At 43.1% G+C, this 6223-nt stretch overlaps 1 non-coding gene across 1 annotated transcript; it reads left to right on the forward strand.

Moving 5' to 3' along the window:
• The first annotated feature begins 393 nt into the window (after nucleotides 1-393).
• LOC118147480 (U4 spliceosomal RNA) lies at nucleotides 394-534 on the forward strand. Its single transcript, XR_004733940.1, has one exon. It is a non-coding gene; the product is annotated as a U4 spliceosomal RNA (small nuclear RNA).
• The last annotated feature ends 5689 nt before the right edge of the window (nucleotides 535-6223 follow it).

The following is a 6223-nucleotide window of genomic DNA, read 5'->3' on the forward strand; positions in this document are numbered from 1 at the left end:
GTGAGGATAGCCAAACAATGTGAATGTACTTAATGCCACTGAACCATGCACTTAAACATGGTTAAGATGGTACCTCTACACACCACTAAGAATGGCTGAAGTCCAAAAACCTGACAATTCCAAACACTGTAAAGGATGTGGAACAATAAGAACTCTCATTCATTTCTGGTAAGAATGCAAAATGATAAGACTACTTTGGAAGACAGTTTGGCAGTATTTTACAAAGCTAAACATAGTCTTATGAAATGATTCAGCAATCACACTCCTAGGTATTTTCTCAATGGAATTGAAAACTTATGTCCACACAGAACCTGCACATGAATATTTATAGCAGCTTTATTCACAATTGTCCCAAACTGGAAGACTAAGATGCCCTTTAATAGATGAATGGATAGCTTTGCGCAGTGGCACTGTTGTAGCCAAAGAGCTTTATCCGAGGCATGATTATTGCTAATTGAAAACTTTTCCCAATACTCCGCCATGATGACTTGAAATATAGTTGGCATTGGCAATTTTTGACAGTCTCTATGGAGACTGAATTACATTTTTAATAAATAGATGAATAGATAAACAAACTGTGGTACATTCAATGGAAGTGTCAGTGATAAAAATAAATGGGGGTGGGGCACAGTGGCTCATGCCTGTAATCTCAGCACTTTGGGAGGCCAAAGCAGGCAGATGGCCTGAGCCCAGGAGTTTGAGACCAGCCTGAGCAGCATGGTGAAACCCCATCTCCACAAAATAATACAAAAATTACCCAGGTGTGGGGATGCACATCTGTAGTCCCAGCTACCTGGGAGGCTGAGGAGGGAGGATCACTGAGCGTGGGAGGTCAAGGCTACAGTGAGCTATGATCATGCCACTGCACTCTAGACTGGGTGACATAGTAAGACCCTGCCTCAAAAATAATATTCCCAAGACTTTGGAAAACCGAGGCAGATGAGTCACCTGAGGTCAGGAGTTCAAGACCAGACTGGCAAACATGATGAAACCTTATCTCTACTAAAAATACAAAAAAAATTAGCTGGGCATGGTGGTGCACACCTATAATTCCAGCTACTTGGGAGGTTGAGGCAGGAGAATTGCTTGAACTCAGAAGGTGGAGGTTGCAGGAAGCCAAGGTCCCACCACTGTGCTCCAACCTGGGTAACAGAGCAAGACTCTGTCTGAAAAAATAAAAAGAAAAGGAAAAGAAAATAAAAGAAATGGGCTAACAAACTACAAAAGACATGGAGGAACCTGAAACATATATTCCCTAATGAAAGAGGTCAATCTGAAGAGGCTATATACTGTATGATTCCAACTATATGCAATTTTAGAAAAGACAAAACTGGCCAGGCATGGTGGCTCATGCCTGTAATTCCAGCATTTTGGGAGGCCAAGGTGGGCAAATCACCTGAGGTTGGGAGTTTGAGACCAGCCTGACCAACATGGAGAAATCCTGTCTCTATTAAAAATACAAAATTAGGCCAGGTGCGGTGGCTCACGCCTGCAATCCAAGCACTTTGGAGGCCAAGGCAGGCAGATCACCTGAGGTCGGGAGTTCAAGAACAGCCTGACCAACATGGTGAAACCTGTCTTTAAAAAAAAAAATAATAATACAAAATTAGCCAGGCATTGTGGTAGGTGCCTGTAACCTCAGCTACTCAGGAGGTTGAGGCAGGAGAGTCACTTGAACCCGGAGGTAGAGGTTGCAGTGAATTGAAATCATGCCATTGCACTCCAGCCTGGACAAGAGCGAGACTCTGTCTCAAAAAAAAAGAAAAAAGAAAAGACGAAACTATGGAGTCTGTAAAAAGATCAGTGGTTGCCAAGTGTTTGGGGTTGGTAGAGAGGGATGAATATGTGAAACCACGGTATTTTTAGGGCTGAAACTATTCTGTGTGATACTGTAATGGTGAATACATAACATTTATACATTGTGGAAACCAGTAGAATTTTACAAGACAAAAAGGGAATCTCCATGTAAACTATCAGACTTTAGTTAGTTATTTGGATCAGTCTTGTTTCATTTATTATAACAAATATACCACATTCATGCAAAATGTTAATAGGAGAAAAAATGCAGGGGAAGAGGGATATGGAAATTCTACTATCTGATTTTCTGTAAGTCTAAGATTGTTTTAAAAATGAACTATTTTTTATTTTATTTTTTTGAGACAGGGTCTCACTCTGCCACCCATGCTAGAATGCAGTGGTGCAACCTTGGCTCACTGCAACCTCGGCTCACTGCAACCTCCACTTCTTGGGCTCAATCGATCCTCCCACCTCAGCCTCCTGAGTAGCTGAGACCACAGGTGCATGTCACCACTCCCAGCTAATTTTTTAGGTTTTTGTACAGATGGGGCCTCGAAATGTTGCCTAGGCTGGTCTTGAACCCTTGGGCTCAATTGATCCCTCTGCCTCAGCCTCTTAAGTGCTACAATTGCAGGCATGAGCCATTGCGCCTGGCCAGTCTGTTAGGTTGTTTGTTTGTTTTTATTTTTTGAGACGAAGTTTCGCTCTTGTTACCCAGGCTGGAGTGCAATGGTGCGATCTCGGCTCACCACAACCTCCGCCTCCTGGGTTCAGGCAATTCTTCTGCCTCAGCCTCCTGAGTAGCTGGGATTACAGGCACGCACCACCATGCCCAGCTAGTTTTTTGTATTTTTTTAGTAGAGACGGGGTTTCACCATGTTGACCAGGATGGTCTCGATCTCTTGACCTCGTGATCCACCTGCCTCAGCCTCCCAAAGTGCTGGTATTACAGGCTTGAGCCACCGCGCCCGGCCTATTTTTATTTTTTAAAGACGGGGTTTCACTATGTTGGTCAGGCTGGTCTTGAACTCCCCACCTCAGATGATCCATCTGCCTTGGCCTCCAAAGTGCTTGGACTACAGGCGTGAGCCACCACGCCCGGCCCTTTTTTTCATTTTTTTTTTCAGTCTGTTAAGTTTTTTAAAGGTTAAAATAATACATTTTATGTTGTGTTTTTTACCCCAATTTTTTTTTAAAAAACAGACTTGAAAAAATTCAGCCACAGGAGAAAACAGGTGCACAGTCCATATTTGCTTGTCATTGCTGGACAGGGAATAGAGTTGTCCAAATTTTTCCAGATATGGTTTTGATTCACATTAGTGGTATCCTGGTGTCCTGGAAAGAGGCCAGAGCTAGGGCTGTCACAGGATATCTATGTGTGGGATGTGAATATGATGATTTATAGAAGGGAAATGCTGCCAGGGGAACAATAACATGTTAGTTCCAAAATTACATCTAGTGCCAAAAATCAGACTTCATGAAGTTTAGATCTAAAAGGTACTGTTTTTAAAAACCACCCTTTGTAGTAATTTGCATAAATTTACTAGATTTGTGTAAGGTTTTTTGTACTTCAGAAATTGAAGTGAATCATTTTTAAATATGCCGGCGTTTCTTCTCTTCCTTCTTTTCCATGTTTTTACTGTATGTTCTCATTTCTTTAATTTTATTTATTTATTTATTTTGAGATGGAGTTTCACTCTGTCACCCAGGCTGGAGTGCAGTGGTTTGATCTCGGCTCACTGGAATCTCCCATCTCCCAGGTTCAAGCTATTCTCCTGCCTCAGCCTCCCAAGTAGCTGGGATTACAGGCACCCACCACCACACCCAGCGAATTTTTGTTTTCGTTTTGTTTTTTCTTTTTTTTCATTTTTTGTGTATTTTTTGTTTTCTTTTTTCTTTTTTTTCCTCTCTCTTTTTTTTTTTTGAGATGGAGTCTCACTCTGTCACCAGGGTGGAGTGCAATGGTGCGATCTCGGCTCACTGCAACCTCCACCTCCTGGGTTCAAGTGATTCTCCTGCCTCAGCTTTCCAAATAGCTCAGACTACAAGCACGTGCCACCACACTCAGCTAATTTTTGTATTTTTAGTAGAGATGGGGTTTCACTATGTTAGCCAGGATGGTCTCAATATCTTGACCTGGTGATCTGTCAGCCTTGGCTTCCCAAAGTGTGCTAGGATCACAGATATGAGCCACCTCGCCCAGTCTATGTTTTTTAATTAAAAAAAAATAGAGATGGAGGGTTCTCACACACACACATACAAAAATCAGCAGTTTCCAAATGTCATTTTAGGTGTTGGAAGCACCAGAGTCATTCTAGAGCCCCACCATAGACCTATAAAATTACAATTTCCTGGGAGGGGTAACACAAAAATTTTTATTTTACACAAGCACCTCGTGAAGTTTTCATACTAGTCAGGTTTGGAAATGCCTGGACTACAGTCTTTTTCCATTCTGCACAAGAACACATGCTCTTAAATTTTCCAAGCACTAGGATCTTGTACAAATATAGAATATGGGAGTAGAATCCTCATATTCTGCCTTTGACAAGTTCTCAGCTCTGAGGCTGATGTTGCTGATGGCCAGACCATACTCTGAGAAGCAAAGAGCTAGAAGATAAGAAGCAAAAGCAAGGGACCCCACCATTCTTTCATGGGCTTAGTTCCTCCTGCCCGGCCAAATCACATTCATAGGCAGTAATGCATGTTGAATATCTTCCATTTTCTGAATTTCACATAGAAGAATTACAAGAAAAAACCTAATGCACTTTTGGTGTGAGCAGCCATTATTTATGAAGAACATCTTCAATATGGTGTTTAGTTGAAAGGCTTGGATACGTGATTCACTTACCTTTTTTTTTTTATTTTGAGGCAGAGTCTTAATCTGCTGCCCAGGCTGGAGTTCAGTGGCTGATCTCTGCTTACCACAACCTCCACCTTCCAGGTTCAAGCCATTCTCCTGCCTCAGCCTCCCAAGTAGCTGGGACTACAGGCACCATGCCCAGCTAATTTTTGTATTTTTAGTAGGGATGGGGTTTCACCATGTTAGCCAGGCTGGTGTCAAACTCCTGACCTCAAGTGATCCACCTATCTCAGCCTCCCAAAGTGCCGGCATTACAAGTGTGACCCAGGCTGATTCACTTACCTTTGATGCTTTCAGGCAACCAGAAGAAAAACTCACCAGGCCACTTTGGATTAAAAATAGACACCTTAATCAGAATCAGAATCTATAGCTATGATAAGGGTTGCAGCCTGAGATTAAAGAAAAAGTAATGGACTAAAACAGAAAACAGGTGACTAATTGGAAGTCAGTGGTAACTAATTGGAAGTTCAGTAAAATGCTTGGAAAGTTCATTTGCTTTCCTCCTTGCTTTCATATGCTACCTCATTTACCTTTCTAATTGCTCTTTTGCAAACTTTTTTTTTTTTTAAGATGGAGTCTCACTCTGTTGCCCAGGCTGGAGTGCAGTGGCGTGATCTCAGCTCACTGCAACCTCTGCTTCCCAGGTTCAAGCAACTCTCCTGCCTCTGCCTCCTGAATAGCTGGGACTACAGGTGCGTGCCACCATGCCCAGCTAATTTTTTGTATTTTTAGTAGAGATGGGGTTTCACCATATTAGACAGGATGGTCTCAATCTCCTGACCTCGTGATCTACCCACCTCGGCCTGCTGAAGTCCTGGGATACAGGCGTGAGCCACTGCTCCCAGCCTGTTTTACAAACATTTATGGAGAATGCAGTAGCTCATGCCTGTAATCCCAACACTTTGGGAGGCTGAGGCTGGCAGATCACTTGAGGTCAGAAGTTTGAGACCATCTTGGCCAACATGGTGAAACCCCATCTCTACCAAAAATATTAAAATTATTCGGGTGTAGCTGGGCGCAATGGCTCACACATGTAATCCCAGCAATTTGGGAGGTTGAGATGGGTGGATTGCCTGAGGTCAGAAGTTCGAGACCAACCTGGCCAACGTAGTGAAATCCCGTCTCTACTAAAAATATGAAAAATTAGCTGGGCATGGTAGCAGGCACCTGTAATCCCAGTTACTTGGGAGGCTGAGGCAGGAGAATCGCTTAAACTTGGGAGGCGGAGGTTGCAGTGAGCCTAGATGGCACCATTGCACTCCAGCCTGGGCAACAAGAGAGAAACTCTGTCGGGAAAAAAAAAAAAAATAGCCAGGTGTAATTTTTTATACCTGGCTATAATCCCAACTACTCAGGAGACTGAGGCTGGACAGTGGAGGTTGCAGTGAGCCAAGATCATGCTACTCCAGACTGGGTGAGAGAGCAAGATTCTGTTTCAAAAAGAAAAAAGGAGCCGGGCGCTGTGGCTCACGCCTGTAATCCTGGCACTTTGGGAGGCTGAAATGGGTGGATCACCTAAGGTCAGGAGTTCAAGACCAGCCTGACTATCATGGTGAAACCCCATTT

This window comes from Callithrix jacchus, chromosome 14 (genome assembly GCF_049354715.1).
Source record: "Callithrix jacchus isolate 240 chromosome 14, calJac240_pri, whole genome shotgun sequence".
NCBI lineage: Eukaryota > Metazoa > Chordata > Mammalia > Primates > Cebidae > Callithrix > Callithrix jacchus.